This window comes from Cyprinus carpio, chromosome A11, assembly GCF_018340385.1.
Source record: "Cyprinus carpio isolate SPL01 chromosome A11, ASM1834038v1, whole genome shotgun sequence".
Lineage (NCBI taxonomy): Eukaryota > Metazoa > Chordata > Actinopteri > Cypriniformes > Cyprinidae > Cyprinus > Cyprinus carpio.
In genome coordinates, this window is record NC_056582.1 from 6,867,086 (window position 1) to 6,884,691 (window position 17,606).

Genomic DNA, 17,606 nt, shown 5'->3' on the forward strand with positions numbered 1-17,606 from the left:
TGCGTGTAAAGTACAAGCCTATTTTACATTATAAATAATAGTTTTAACATTCAAATACATTGCGAATATGGAAACGTTTCAATTTGTGCCGAATGAGACATGAGCAATAACCTCTAAATAAATCTAGCCAAAGCCGCGCGCGCTCGCTCGTCCTCGTATGCCACACATATGCACTGTCACGATCTGATGCACTGTATGCCGGATTTTTAAAAACAAATAGGCCTACCGGAATGCAAAAATTAAAAATCTGACATTTTCTAGGACAGAATCCAGCGGGATCAAATTCATGTGAGCAACTGATGTAGTTCACTTACTGCGCAGCGCAGTCACACGGGCACCACAGTTCCGTTTGGGATAATTTTATTTTAAATACCATAATGTCAGTTGAAAACATTGCAATTGTGTTTTAAAATACAACGAGCACCACAAAACCATTTAAAGAGACGCGTTCAGCGGTCTCCGTGCAGGGAAACGGTCAACAAGCTAAAAGGACCTCAAACGTATGGCGCGCTCTCTTCATTTTATCAAATGATCATAATCACATCTATTCATTTTACAGTCCTGCTACTAGCATTTTATTCAAAATTAAAACCCCTTTAATTCAAGTGAGAAAGCGTTTTGTGTGTGTGTGGCTTTTGCACATACTGTCATGCCGGTGACTGCGTGCCTGCAATAGATGCATTTTGCAGCATTATGGTTAACGATTAATCGATTAATTGATCGTTAATTTAAACGACTATCGATTGTGGAAATAATCGAAATTTGACATCCCTAATATATATATATATATATATATATATATATAAAGACTTGCATCAAATATACAAAAGCAGATATTTTGAGTGGTGAAATATGTGGCAGGTTAATAGTTTTCTGCAATAAATATGTTCCTACTTGCAAAAAAGTGGAAAACAAAAACTAGATATTTAATGAATACCTGGAATAACAAATTATTTAAGTACATTCAGCAAAGAATCGCTCAGCCATGACTAAAATAACATAAGGAATGAATACTTGGAATACTGAATGATGAAATGAAATTCTTGCAAAGATATAGAAAATAAAAACTTTAGATCCGTTATGAATCGAAGGCTTAACTAGCATCAGTTAGCGACATGTTAAGTTAGCTTGCCTTGCTACGCAAGCGTAGAACAATCAGAATAATCTTTATTCCAAATCATGAATTAATGTTTGAACAAATAGGTTAACACTAATGTCACGGATTTGTATTGTGATAACGCTTACCTTGAATCTCCGGATAGCAGATATCCAGTGACAGTGAGTTACAAACAGCTGGAATATCACATAACTCATTCAGCCAATCTGCGACAAGATTGGCATGTCAAATCGACTGCTGTTTGGCTCTTTCCTCTTGGTAGGAATTGATTGCCTCCTTTGCCCCATCTGTTCGAAAGTTTCGGATTTGCGTTAGGACCTGTTTGGATTGTTTTAGTAGGTGTTCGGACTTTCGTTTCTGACTTTGTTAGGAAGTGTTGCAACCTTGTTCGGAAGTATTCAAATGTTGTTAGGAAGTGTTCAAGGTACGGCCACCTCGTCACTTGTTTGATTACCCAACTGAAATCTGAACTGTCGTGGTTTTCCTGCAGCACCTTTTAGCACAATAGCGTTGAAGCTCATCCTTAAACCCAAAGTATACTTTATTTTTAGTTTAGTTTAGTTTATTTGTTTACAGGGACAGTGCACATTAATAAACATAACTGTAAATGTGCCAGAATTAGCCAAAAAGGTTATTTTTCATCTGTAGATCCTTGACAGAATGTTAAAAGGTCATCCTAAAACAAAGACAAAGCATCATTACACATATATACATCATTTAAAAAAAAATTACAAAAACATAAATGCACAGTAAAAAACACTATTAAAAGGGGGAAGTAAAAATATGAGGGAAAGGGGGGAGGGGGGGGGGGGGGGGGGGGAGAGAGAGACAAAGAGAGAGATGACAACAGGAGAAGGCAACATAGACAAGAGCAATTAGTACAAGTAAGTCTTTTGTCAAGAATACAATACTAATGTTGACAGTGCTGAGTTGTCAGTAACCATTTTTAAGATGAAACTGAAAAGAACCTAAAGTATGTAATCTTCTAATTATTGATGGGATGGAGTTCCATTCCCTTGCAGCTTTGAATGAAAATACAGACTGACTGAATTTACATCTTTTGAGAGGGAATAATACAGTCCCCTCTTTCCCCACCCCTTGTAGATTGGTAATCAGTTCTAATATTCACAAACTGTTTTGGTGAAGTCGGACTGTGTATACAGTAGGTGGCCATCCAAAACGTTACTTCTACCGCCGCTCGTACCGCCGCCGCGGCGTCTGCAAAGTGCATTTTCAGCTTTTGACCGCTGAGTGGCGCTTTAATCACAAGTTTTCAAACAAGCACATCAAAGCACATTTTCACGAATAGAAGTCAGCTTTGCCTCACCGTTTTGTTATATTTGACTGCAGTCGGGGAAAATGAAAGGAAAACACTTTAGGCTAGTTAAAATATTTAATATTCACAGATGAAAGTTTAGTCCTTATGAAGATATGTGCGTTTCTTAGAACGAATTCAAGCAGGATAAATGTCAAGCCTATGAGCCTGTGCTTATATTTTCTCTACACCATATTTTAGATTTGACACATTTAAATAGTGTGCAGTATTATTTATATAATATAAATTGTGTGTTATATTATTCAAAAGAAATTGTGGTTTACTTTGCATCGGAGCATTAAGAGTGGTAGCCTATAGTGAGCTAGGCTTGCGTGTTTTATAAATTATTTTCTTTATTTTAGTAAAACGTGAGGGACTGTATAATTTCGCTCCCATTATTTAGGCCTAATTAAAACAAGAAACGAATAAATTAAACCTGCACGATTTAGCTAAATCACTGAAACTCTAAAGAATGGACTGATTAATAAAACGTCCTCATGATTAAACTCAAGTCATTATAATCAACAAAATACACACGATGTAAAAAAGAGCTTCATTAATTGACAACTTCAGTGATTTTAAATGGAGTCTTCTTTACTTGCTTTCATATAATTAAAGTGAAAATAAATAAATAAATGAAATAAATAAATTGGAGCCGCATTTAAATGCAGGTTTGTACAATATTCTGTAAAATGTCAGAGTGCAAGATTTGCTGGGCGCGCATGATGCTGAGTGCACGTGCAGCATTTATTCTTATTTGTCTACATTTTTTCTTAATTACAAATCTTGAGAATGAGAAATATATCTATAGAAAGCTTGAAATGTCTTTTAAACGAATCAATTCAGAACGAAAGCATTATGTAATCTGTAAAGGTTTAATTTCTCTCTAAAGCCGCATTCATGTGGAGAGAGCCAGCACTGTGAATTTCATCTTGCAGCCGACAAGAAAACATTTGTTTATTAATAAATAATTAAAATGTCTCCTTTTTCACAATTATTGGGCTACTTCTGCCTGTGCTTTGTGGCAAACTTAATGCATGTTCTTGAGCGCGGAATATATTAAGGCTCATTATGGATTATAGATGTAAATCTAATATAAACCTGCGATTAGTTAGAATAAAGACAAATGACCGACTAGACTAGCATTTTATACGCGTTTGCATAAATTCTTCTTTCAGAACGGTCTGTAACGGAGAGATGCCTTAACAATGCTTTTCCCTCTGAAACACAAAAACGAAAATTTAAATAAAATGTATATTTTATGTTTTGAGAATGGCCAACCCTTCTCTGCAGATATTGTGCTTCTGGGTTTGTGCATTTTAAATCACATAAAGTCTTCAAAATATAATGTCTCCCAAAACTCTGGTGTTTTTTGTCACCTATAAAACATGTTCATAGACGGATACTTTACTGATGTCTGGACTCTGTTTGGGATTTAGAAAACTTAAAGAGGTGGTTTAATATAGGCCTATTGTTTATGAATAGGCTACAATCTGTGAAAATTTATATTTCACACTCTAAAAAAAATATTGTATGGACGCAACAAAATAAAACGGCCGACGCTCCACTCAGGGCTCGTAGTTCTGATTGGGCTCAAGCCTCCCCCGCGCGTCTAAGACACGCTGCCGAGCAGAGTATTCTGTCTGAAGAGGAGCGGATTTTTTTAAAAGTCGGAGCGTTGTGGTTTTCACTCTCTCCAGCACCGCTCCATCACGAGTACAATTCATGCCAACAGCCCGTAATATAACTGCATATTTAGCAAGAATTCACATGATAAACATATTTAGCTATAGCTTGATACACATAATCTCTCCGATCAGAAGATTATAATGACGGTAATAGTCGAGCGTTACAGGCTAGTTCTCAAGGAGTTTGTCTGTTCCTTTTACTGATTATTTTTGGGTTAAAGCGTGATTTAAACATACAGCACATTCACACGTAATCACTGTCGCAATAATGCATTCAAACAAATGTAATCTTACAGTACTTCATCTGTATCTGATTTTGAATAATCAGAAATCTGTAAAAAATGCATCGATCTGTAGATAAAATAACCAAAAATGTACTGTTATTTTCAATACAAACAAAATTTGCACAGCAGAAAGCAGCAATTATACCTTTTAATGCTGAAAATGTTATTAGTTTGGCGTTTGGTAGGAAAAAAAGTTTGCACACAATAGCCTAATCCCCTTTGAAACTGTCCTGTAATTTTATTTATTTATTTATTTATATTTTATTTTGATAGGCTACATTATGAAAATAACATTTCAACGTTATCCACGGAGCGAGTGCGGGTGTTTTTGGTTTTTGTTAGTGGTTTTGTTATTAGGTGATATTGTGTGGTTGGATGATGGGCTAGTATTAAAAAAATAAATAAAATAAAGGTCTTTCCAGCATTAAGGTAATAACGTTACTGCTTTTTATTAATAATCTTGTCTCAGTTATAAATTTGACTGGTAAATGATAAAGAATTATGTTTAAACTTGTCTTGAACAATTTCTTTGTCATTTGAATATTGATTTTAAGTAGGGAGGCAAAAAAAAATCAATTTAAATCGTAAAATGGATTTTTTTGTGAAAAAAATCGGGGATTTTTTTAGGCCATAATCGCCCAGCCCTAATGCAACAGTTTACATCCTTTTATTTTATTTATTTATTTATTTATTTATTATTTATTTATTTATTTATTTATTTTTTGAGTTAAGGCACTTCCTCTGAAATTAAGTTATAATAACTAATAAACTTTATTGCGCTATACAGTAGTCAACATTTGAAGTGGATCAAACCTTTCTTTAAAGTTGTCCTAAAACCTGTTCTGCAAGTTTGATACCCTGATAAGGCACTGTCCATATGAAAGAGCAAGAAATTCACACCTTTATCTCGACCCCCACAAGCTATACAGAACTACCCCAAACCACCAGCCCCCTCCAGCTGAACTGAACTCGGTCCGTTTTTTGGCTGTGAGGAACGGTGTGTTGTTACTGGGTTGAAACATACCTGCACTCACAGCAGCCGTTCTCTTTTTATTCATTATTTTCTCGGAGCCCATATTATTATTTTCACTAGACCAAAATAATAACAAATTCTCAATTGATTATTAATCATTATTTTTGAGAAAATCGTAGACGTTTGTGAACGTAGACGTTTGAGGCAGGATTTAAGACCAAGCGGAATCCTCCGTCAGCTGCTCCCGCTTCACAGCGCGCGCGAGCTCTAACTGACCCAGCTTCACCGTCCGCGGTTTGATTTTTAGTAAATCAGTTTGAGCGAATACAACTTACTGATCATGAGCCCAACATTTAGCAAGGCAGGAAAACATTCAGTCTTCCTGAAGGAAGACGTATTTCATTGAGCTAATGCTGTTAGAAAAACCCTGTAGGCTATTCTTAAACTTGGAGCTCATTATATTGAAGTAAAAATCCAAACACCAGAAGCAACCTACACTCTCAGTGTTCTTTCATTAAAAAGTATGCATTTTATTTTTTCATAGGCTATATGGGTGAAATAATATTTTAGTTGAAAACTTTAAGTGTCATTGTTTAAAAAAGTGCTTCATAGAAACGTTTCATAGATCTTCAGTTGTCATACTTTAAAATCCCATGCCATTTGTAATTTCACTGTATTTTTCACCTCCTAAATTACTACCCCAATTCTATAATGGTAAACATTTATTCAGGCCGATGGCGTTTTTATGACATTTTTTTATATATTTATTTGTTTATTTATTTTTTTTTAGAATAATTGTATCCTACATAAATGGGTGAATCAAAACAAATATATCTTTTTAACTGCAGGCAGATATAGGCCTATATTATTGTACATTACAAATATTTGGATCGTCCCTAATTCTGTCCCTTATTATATTAAAGAATAAATACTTATTTTCTTCAAGAATAAACATTATAAATAAATAATAAAAGAAAGAACCTCTATTAGCCCTTATTTGTAGGTTGTAGGAGATATGCGAGCGATTAATAGATTCAAAAAAAGAAAAAAGTGGGTGCTTGGTTTCAGAAAACAAATACAGCTTGTAAAAAATGCTATGATGAAAAAGTCATGCTAACTTATTAATTCATAGAAATAATTTAAGCAATTAACACCTTTTTTATACTAGATTCAACTTGAATTTCAATACTATTAAACTGACTTTAAAATCTCAAGGAGTTTATAAGTTGAAACGGTAAAATGTCACAGTGCATGTTAAATAGCCTAAGTGACCTTGTATCTTGTATTGTATCTGAAGACCTTGATTGCATGTTAGCATAAAACTAACAATATATTTAGATTTTTTTTCTTTTTCTTTTTTTTTTCTTTTTTTTTTAAACTAACAATTCCTGTATAAAATGTGACAGCAACCTTTATATCAAACATTTTGAAATCGTCCACAGCTAAACAAAGCGAGAGGCAGATTGAGCGCGCGGAGTTAATGTGACGCACAAAGTCATTTTTAGATGCAATGGAAAAATAAAGCTGGATAAAAACATACACGAAAACACGCTAAAAAATAAATTAAGTTTGTGAGAGTTGCATTTTATTACATTCAGAAATAATAACGGCAGGCCTTATAATGCTATAGGCTAATGTAACAACAGGATATTTTTAGTTCCCTTCACTTTACAACAAATCCTTTAAATTCAACAAATTTATCAGAACAAGAATTACAAATATATAATTCTAATGGATAAATATAATTGCAGTATATAATAATATAGGCTTATAAACAAAAATAAAAATAAATAATAATAATTAAAAATAATTTAAAGCGATACATAAGGTAAGGTTAGGCTTATCTATCTCATTCCGGACAAATCCAAACATGTTGCCCATTTGAAGCTAAACTCTTATTCATTAGGTAAAATAGGCTTTGGATTTCACACGTGTTTCAGTATCGACGGGAAAAAAAATCATAATGAGCAAAAATATGCCAAAGTGGACCGCTGCTTGCGCCGCATGGCTCGGTGAAAGACTGCTGTTTCCAATGAATATGTGCGTGTGAGGCACCAGCGCGATGTGAGTCAAAGTTCACAATTTTTGGTCACACAGTAAAGGCATAATTCAAAAATGCAAAGTGTTAGCAATTTGAAAAGTCAAGAATAATAACAGAGTGAATAAGAATTATTTGTAAATGCTGCACCGTTCTCATTTCCCCCTGCAAATGGAACCTGAATATATATATATATTTTTTTAACCAAGAATGAACCGAAATCGAAACCGTAACATTTAGCTTTTAATCCGTGTATATATATATATATATATATATATATGTATATATATATATATATATATATATATATATATATATATATATATATATATATATATATATATATATATATATATGTATATATATGTATATATGTATATATATGTGTATATATGTATGTAATGACTGTTTAATAACAATAGCATGCATAAGAGCCCTTGTGTAAAGGTCATTCTTTAAATTTTTGATGAGTAGACTGTAGCCTAAGACTATCCTATTTTTTAATGGCTTTTAAGGATGTTATAATGTATATTATAATGTTATTGTTGTTTAACGTCTTCCTTTCATTTTACAATTACATTCAGTTCGCAATCCGTCCCTTTGTGCCACCTGGCGGTAGTTTCGCGAATGATTTTAACACACGACTGACTTGCAGTTAACGCCGCGGCCCTGCGGCAGCGGTACGCGCGGCGGTATTACCCATTTTGGTTGTCCACCTACTGTAGTCTTAAAAAGTAGACAAATATGTACATAATTGATCAAGTTATCCCAACTTAGCAAATTATATTTTTTTTTAGTATTGAACAATGATGAAACTGAACTGATTTCCAATCAAGAGTTTTAGTGGTTGTTTATACAAAGACTCTAGTGGTTTCAGAGTAGTAATACTAGCTTGCGATCAAGTAGTTAAACAATAAGTTATATGAGAAATAATCATGGAATGCACATACATCAAAGACGACATATAATCACATCTTAAATCTAAAATTTGATAGACTAAATCTGACCCAGTTACAGACCTTTTTACCTGAGCCTTAAATTAAAGTTTGAAATCAATCAAAATACCGAGGTACTTGTATTCAGATACAACTTGTAATCTTTCCCCTGATACAAAAACATCTGGCACTTCACTTAAACTATTAGATTTGGTAAAGAACATACTCACTGTTTTAGAGATGTTTAAATGTAAACAGCATTTTTCTAGCCAAGCTGTGACATGAACCAGGGATTGTGTAAGTTCATTTGCAACTTGTGACACACTACTTCCGTGTATATAAATAAAAGTGTCATCTGCATACATTTGAATGTTAGTGTTACGACAGACGGATGGAAGATCATTAATGTACAATGTAAACAGTAAAGGACCCAGAATAGGACCTTGTGGAACACCAGTGGATATACTTAGGGGGGCCGACTTATAATTCTGTATACTAACATACTGTGTGCGACCTGACAAATTTGATTCAATCCATCTTAAAATATGTGGAGAAAAATTTTAACTTAATAATTTAGACATAAGAATTCTGTGGTTTACGGTGTCAAAGGCCTTCCTGAGGTCAAGAAACACAGCCCCAACAACCCCTCCTTTTTGTAATAGAGACTTGACTTTTTCAGTGAAGTAGCAATTTGCTATCTCAGTTGAACAGTTTGCTCTGAAGCCAAACTGCATTGGATGTAAAGCACAATAACTATTATTCAAATGATTAGTGATTTGTGCAGCCATCAATTTCTCTGCAACCTTTGAGACTACAGGTAAAATACTAATAGGTCTATAATTAGTAGCAGATAGACATGTGCCGGTATTCAGTAATGCGATATATCACGGTAATTAATATGCACAATATTGTTATCGTGGGCACTTCTAAATACCGTGAATAATTATGCACTGCTGTATGCTGCTTGAAAGAGCGTGTGCGCTCTGATGTAAACAAGCACGGATAAGAAGCATATGGGGGAACACGTGAGAGACGCGCTGAATAAAACCCATTCACTCTCTGACAGCAGATGGCCGAAAATGCAGCCTATACCCTGGAAACCCCATAAATAAAGCAGCTGCACTACTTTTTAAAACGTATTTAAATAGCCATTCAGATTTATGGATTTGTTAATGTGTTCATCACAGTGCCAAATACTTAAATATTTAGACTTAATTGGGTATTTATTTTCAAACTTTTTTTTACATGTTAATCTGGACTACAACATGCCCTAGATAGTGTTTGAAAGTGTTTTGATTCTTTATTGTTCGTTCACACTTTAAATTAGGGCTTCATTAGTTAACATAAACTGCCAATGAAAAATTCTTCTGAACATTCATTAATCGTAGGTATTCCAATTTTTAATAACATGTTGTTAAAATCAAAAGTTGCAACTGTTATTTAATGAACTAACATGAACTAAGACATTTATTTGTTATTTCTTAACAAAGATTAACAACTTCTGTAGCAAATGTAGCTATTGCTCATTGTGAATGTTAATGTATTAACTAATGTTAAAGTTAACTAATGAGGTCTTACTGTATAGTGATACCTATTGGTCTTTAGAATTATTTTGCACATTAATCTGTGTAAAACTTTTAACTTTAACTCTTAAATTTATGTATTTTTCTCTATTGCTGTTATTTTTGTTATAAGAAACAAGTTATTAAACCTGTTATACTGTATTATGACCACTTTTTTGAAACAAAATTGCAATACAGTGGTCATACCGTGATAAAAGCATAAGCCGCAACATGAAGATTGGATACCGGCATATCCCTAGTAGCAGAGTGAAGATCGCCACTTTTGAATATAGGCACAATAACAGATGACTTCCAAGCACAAGGGAACATCCCCTGAGAAACTAAAAGATTGATAATTTTAGTGGTAGGATTAACTAATGACTCACTACGCTCTTTAAGCATTACCACATCCATACCAAATATATCCTTTGCTCTGGATTGTTTAAGAGATGTAATTGTTCTTCTGAAGTCTAATTCAGAGACTGCACTTAGAGTAAGGGCTTGTTCCACTGTATTAACTGGATAATCTTCTGTATACTTAGGAGAGAAACATTGTGCAATTGTGTCTACTGAGTCAACAAAGTAATGATTAAGTGCCTCTGCTACATCAGCTCGATTGTTAGTCAGCTTCCCATTTACCATCAATTCAACTGATGACCTATCTTTTTTTGTCTCATTTTAAGTAGTTCAACTGATTCCAGCTTGTTTTAGAATTACCTCTTGCCTCTTCAGTTATTCTCAGGAAAAAATCAGCCTTTGCTTTTCTCAGGGTCTTTACCACCTTGTTCCGTAACGCAACAAAATGTTGTCTATCATGACTTAACTTTGATCTATTTGAAGTTTTTAAAGCAAGATCCCGTTTTTTTCATTAGATCTAAAATATCTGAATTCATCCGAGGGACAGTATGTTTTTTATTTTTAGGATTAAATTTACAACTGAAATCTTTAATAGTGCTCTCTAATTTCTTGGAGAATATTCGACTGTCATCCTCCTGATCTTTTCCGGTTAATAAATCATCCCATTTAATCTGATGGATCACCCTTCTGAAGTCATCTAGTTTGCGTTTTGGAATGCAGTAAGAATCATATTTCCTTCTGAATGAATTGAATCTCTTACTAGATAATTTTCTGGCCACTAAAATCAAATTGTGGTCAGAAAGGCCTGTTAACATATTAAAAGTTTTTAAGATTCTCTTTGCTCGGTTACTAAAAATGAAATCGATTTGAGACCTTGTTGAATTAGTTATTCTTGTAGGCCCATTAATCATTTGCTTCAGATCGAAGTGATCAGTTATCTGTTTGAGATTCTTTCTAACTGTTTTATCATCCCAATTAATATTAAAATCTCCCATAATAATAACTTCTTTGTTGAAATCACACTGATTTAGTGATTGTTTCAAGTTTTCATAAAAACTAATATTTGAAGATGGTGGACGATAAATTACAATTAATACAAAAGACATCTGTGGTGATAGTATAAGATTAAGACCAGTACATTCCAAATCTATGCAATTTGCCCAAGCGATTTCATTACACTGGATGCCAGTTTTCACATAAATCATAACTCCGCCTCCCTTAGAACCAACTCTATCTTTCCTATACAGTTTAAAACCAGGTACTTCTAATGTTGCAGATGGAGAATTATCATGAAGCCATGCCTCAGATAAACAAAGTAAGTCTAAATTAGAGTCTAATAAAAGATGATGAATTTGATCACTTTTTGATATAATACTTTGTATATTCAAATGACCACCTAAGAGACCCTTTGTTCTTGATTGATTTACTGTCTGAAAGAAACCCCTTTTCCTATTTTTTAAAATACCTTGATTTACAGATTTCCTTTTTACATTTTGCATAGACTTTGCAAACACTTGTGAAGTACCTAAACCAGAATTCACAGAAATGGAACTGGTCAGTGACTCGATCGGCGCAGAATTCCCTTCATTCCCCAAGGGTATCGTAATGCACAAGCTCGTGTCACCTCGACCACAAGCTTTATGATTCCACCCCTTTGTTGCCCATAATTCTCTTCCCCCAGGGGTTACATTTACATTTACATTTAATCATTTAGCAGACGCTTTTATCCAAAGCGACTTACAAATGAAAACAGTAGAAACAATCAGATCAACGAGAGAACAACAACGGTATACAAGTGCTATGACAAGTCTCAGTTAGTCTAGTACAGAACACGTAGCCAGGGTTTTTTTTTTTTTTTTTTTAATATGATAGACAAGAAAAAGAAAAAGGTAAGTACTAGTATTAGTTGGTTAAGTGCAGGCGAAAAAGATGAGTCTTTAGATGTTTTTTGAAAATGAGTAAAGACTCGGATGTTCGAATTGAGATTGGGGGGTCATTCCACCAGCTGGGAGCAGTCCAGGAAAAAGTCAGTGAGAGTGATTTTGAACCTCTTTGGGATGGCACCACAAGGCGTCGTTCACTTGCATAGCGCAAACTTCTGGAGGGTGCATAAGATTGAACTAGTGGTCGTTTTGTAGGCAAGCATCAGTACCTTGAATTTGATGCGAGCGGCTACTGGTAGCCAGTGTAACCTGATGAGGAGAGGAGTAACATGAGCTGTTTTTGGCTCATTGAAAACAACCCTCGCTGCTGCATTCTGGATCAGTTGTAGAGGCTTGATAGTACATGCAGGAAGGCCCGCCAGGAGAGCATTGCAATAGTCCAGTCTAGAGAGAACAAGAGCCTGGACAAGAAGTTGGGTGGCTTGCTCTGACAGGAAGGGTCTAATCTTCCTAATGTTGTATAAGGCAAATCTACAGGACCGGGTCGTTGTAGCAATATGGTCTGTGAAGCTTAACTGATGATCCATCACAACTCCTAGGTTTCTGGCTGTCCTGGAAGGAGTTATGGTTCAGGAAAGCATCACACATTCAGGAAAGCATCACACATTCTTCTTTAAGTAAAGAGAGAGCAGTAAATAGGGCTTATGGTACATACTGCTAAATGGTTTCGTAGACACACCACGCAGCCATCAGTGCCAGAAGACTGATTACACTGCAGTTTGAAGCTTATTACCACCCTGTCGTTCCACGTCCACATGGGTGCACGGTGAGAGGTCGCGACCTTCACCACCATTCTTTCGCAGAGGCAATATTGTAGCCTATGAGGTTTATCCGAGGCGCGATCATTGCTGGTTGAAAACTTTACCCAATACCCCACCAGGATAACTTGAAATAAAGTCAGCCTTGGCAATTTTTGCCAGCTTCTGTGGAAGCTTACCATCTTGTTGACAAAAGAGGTTTCGTTTCTGTAATGTATTGCCTTTTCTTTGGTGGAAAAAGGCAGATTCTGAAGAAAGCACGCAAAGCACAATGGATTAGCAGTCCATCTACTTAACCGCAAGGCCACCTCGTCACCCTGCGTGACTCCATTTTTTAACACACCTGTTTCAGATCATCAGCTTGTTTGTAGAGCACTCAATGAACTGAACGTGTCACATAAGGAAGGTGCCCCTAAAGTAAAAACCACCGTTAACTGCAAAGAACGACGAGGATGGGATTCGAACCCACGCTTGCAGAGCACAATGGATTAGCAGTCCATCGCCTTAAAGGGTTAGTTCAAAACAGGGCTAGGGGGATTGATAAATGGGGGAAAGAAAGGGAAAAGGGGAGTGGTAAGGAGGGAAAGCAAGAAAAGGAAAGAAAAAAATATCCATGCTATAAAGGATTTAAGTAAAGTGTTTTTTTTTTTTGACTATACATTTTCTAATAATAAAAAAATAAAATAATAATAATAATAATAATAATAATAATAATGATCTGACAAACACACCACACACTCTTGCCAGGACTTGCACCTGGAATCTTCCACCCAAAGGGTGGATGTGTTACTATTACACCACAAGAGTTGTGTCTTTGTTTTTTTTTTACAAACACTGTAAATTAAACACTGGAAACAGCAACTAAAAACAAAATGTTCACAGCACAACACACACACAGCACAGCAAACACAATTAAAAATGGAACCATATGCAACTATATAAAAACCTAACTATATACATTATTATATACACCAGTGATTAAAAAATCAAAGACCTCCCTGTACATTCTCCCTCCACTGTGCAACAGAGAGGCCTGAGGCTGGACAATACCACCGGCCCTTCAGCTGAGTGTGGCCAGTTGTCTTATTTTTTGCCAGCCCACACTGCTTGCAGATGTAGTGATAATATATCCTTTGCTAGTCATTTCTGTGGTGGTTCACCTCTAGCCACTCGCTCTTCATCCTCTTGGGCAGCTTTCTGCCTTCTCCATGTGCGCTGCCTGGGCTGAGTAGAGGGACAAGTTTGTGGTGGCAGGTTTATAGGCGGCTGGAATTGGGGGAGGGGGCTGGAATTGGGGAGGTGGCTGGAATTGGGGAGGGGGCTGGAATTGGGTAGACTGAGGAAGTGGTAGACCTGGTGGGTAGCTGGAAAAGGGTGGGTAGGACCCAGGGGGGAATGCAAAGTGTGGTGCTGGTGGGTATATGGGAAATGCAGAGTAAGATCCAGGAGGAGGGGTGGGCAATGGGCACCTGTTGGAGATACGCTTACAAATGAAGGCCTCTCCCTCCTGATTTGCTGTATTCTGAAATACCATGGCCTCATGCCCATGCTGTGCAGGAACAGCTGGAAGTGCGCGCACTTCAGGAAGAGCCTCCTTTGCCAAATATAATTGTTTGGGCAGTGCAGTACCCTGAAGAAGCATGTCTCTGTCTACACGTTTCTGTCTTCTTAGTAGCCTGCAAGAGAAACATTCTTCATCTTAAGTTAGCAATTTAAGTGAATAAAAGCCCATTGTCTTTACTTCCTGTAGCATAATTTTTAAAAGAAGCATGTACAAGAAGGTTTTATAAGTACAATCTTGATATACTACTGTGATTGTATAAAAGTATTGCATAAAAGAAGACTCACCAAGAGGAGACAGTAGTGGTGTTTATCGGGACCAGAACTAGGTTAGTTTGTCCTAGAACCTCTCTGCTGTCCTCCATCAGCTGTTTTAAGTGGCAATAGATTGTGGAATTGGCAGAGGTTTTCCTTGTGTGTCCCTGGGCCTGTTCCGTGCTTGCTGAAACTCTTTCAAAAGCCTTAGGCAAACACATTCACAGACCCTATGGACTTCAGGGTCCTGAGCTGCCTGCCCATGAGTCATGAACAATCTATGGAAAAGAAAGATGATATAATCTGAACTGTATACTGGGTTATAAACTAGTGACGATCCAAATAGTCAAATTACCTCTCTGCTGCCTGCTGTCCTGGAGCAGAGCCACTCTGCTTCCTGGATGCTCTCCAAGGTCCTGTCAAAGCCTTCTTCTTAACCCTCTGGCTATATTTTATATGGTACCTTGTCCATGGTATGCAGAGCCATGTACAGCTGGACTATGTTGGCCTCCTCTTGTGATGACAAGGCAGTGATCGTTCGGTTTAGGCCAACCAAGTAGGCTGCCAGGGCATCAACTGCCTCCCAGCCCAAGACACCTCTGGAATCACACTGTGTAGTCTGAAAATTGAGAAAAACGCCAAACACAGTCCAATAAATATATGCTGTAGTAATTATTTTGCATTGTACATGCATATATTTTAACTTTACACATGGTTGACAATAGGTGTTTTGCACTGTACCAGATAAATTTTTTTAAAAAGTAAAAAAGTTTACAGGATAGCAACATTACCTGGCTTGATGTGCTAGGACTTGCAGTGTCATCTTCCTCTTCCTTAGTGACCTCCTCATCAGGGGATTTGGGTTCAGTGTCACCAACCTGACTGGTCACCTGGGCCTGCACAACAGCTACTGGAGGATCAGAGTCATCAGCCCTAAGGTCAGCTGCATAGCACACAGTCGTGTCAATTTCACTATCCTCTTCGGGCTCCTCTGGGGGGACTTCAGGCATGTCATTGTGATGTGCAATCAACTGGTCACCTCTGTTGCACTGGGCCAACAAGTACTCCACTGCAATGCGCTTCCCTGCAATAATTTTTACCACATTGTTAATGGGGAGAGGACACACATACACACACACAAACAAACAAATACAGGAGAGAGAGAAATACTCCAATGCTCAGCATTTCCCTGTGAGATATCTTACCAGTGGGTTTTCCTGGAGGGGTAAATTCTGGCATCAAAGCCCGACCAAGGACCCGTTGGCTAATGCTGTTTAAATGAGACATTGTGCAGACATCAAATGTCCTGAGGGTTGAGGCCCCCACCACAGATACAGCTTCTTTTGTCCGGCTCATGTTCCACCTTGAGGCCCCCTCTAACATGTACATTTGTGTGTGCATGGCATTGCATCTCCATCCTAAGAATGAAAATGCACAGATTCAGTCAGCAATCTTTTCAACGTAAAAATCTACAAAACATACTGCAATTTAACATTCAGAATTTACAAGGAATGAAGGCACACTGGTGGCGGTGAAAACTCTCCAGCGAGGATGACCCCCTGCCATACCTAAGCACGTTTAGGACTTTGCCACCCTTCTGGAGTGTCCCCGTCTTTGTGTACAACTCTACATGTGGAGGGTCCTGGATGCACTCGAGGTGTTTTTGTTGCATCTCCCAGACATGGTGCATGCTGTCAGGGTTAACCAGCGAAACCCTGTAGTGTCAGTTAGCTCCCACACTGATTCCAGCAGCCCTGAAATCATGGCCCGGATCTCCTCAGCCCTGCGTGTCCGCCGCCTACAGTGCTTCGCAAGTTCACCTGGGCTGATGCTGGCCATGAGCTGTGCCTCAGTGGGAGCCTTTCCACCATGGCTGCACTTCCACTCCCCTCTCTTGTCTGCCTTAAGTTCTTTCATATCCTCCTGATCCCACTCAAGGATATAGGAGGAAAGTTTTGAACAAAAGGTACCATAGAGAGGGTGGTGCTCTGTAGTAAGGCCACAGTTAAATCTTCTCATAAAATGAAAGATATCTAGCCTTACAATAGACTTCCATGGCTGAAAAAGTTTTAACACTGCAGATGCACCTGTGGAGGAGAAAATCAATCAAGCTTTATTTATACAGCCCTTTACAACACTCAAAGTGAACCAAAGTGCTTTCCAGGAAAAATAAAATAAAAAATAAAAACAAAATAAAGACAACAATATAATGCAAAATATAAAAAATATATATATATACAAAACATATAATGCCACAAAACAAAGTATAAAAACAAAAAGTATGCCACAAAGAAAACACAAAATGGCACAACAACTGCTATAAATTAAAAGCCAGTCTAAATAAATCTTAAGCTTGGCCTTAAAGAGGCCCAAGTCAGTGATTGTACGTATATCAGCAGGTAGCTTGTTCCAGAGGCTTGGCCCAGCTACAGAAAAAGCCCGGTCACCCCAGAGTCTGTACCTTGTCCTTGGGACTTCCAGCAAAAGTTGATTTGTTGATCTAAGAGCCCTGTTTGATTGACACAAAGTTAACATCTCAGTTATGTACGGTGGTGCGAGGCCATTGAGAGCTTTAAAAACAAACAATAAAATCTTAAAATCAACTCTAAAAGAAACTGGAAGCCAGTGGAGCGAAGAAAGAATTGGAGTAATATGCTCACGTTTATGTGTGTTAGTTAGAAGACGAGCTGCTGCATTCTGCACCAGCTGAAGGCACCTGAGTGATGACTGTGAGACTCCAACATAAAGCACATTACAATAATCTAGTCTTGAACTAATAAAAGCATGAATAGCTTTTTCAAGGTCCGAACGATTTAAAAAT

General features: G+C 37.0%; 1 non-coding gene across 1 annotated transcript; it reads left to right on the forward strand.

Moving 5' to 3' along the window:
- Nucleotides 1-13,003: 13,003 nt before the first annotated feature.
- On the forward strand, nt 13,004-13,144 carry LOC122146740. Its single transcript, XR_006161262.1, has one exon. It is a non-coding gene; the product is annotated as a U4 spliceosomal RNA (small nuclear RNA).
- The last annotated feature ends 4,462 nt before the right edge of the window (nt 13,145-17,606 follow it).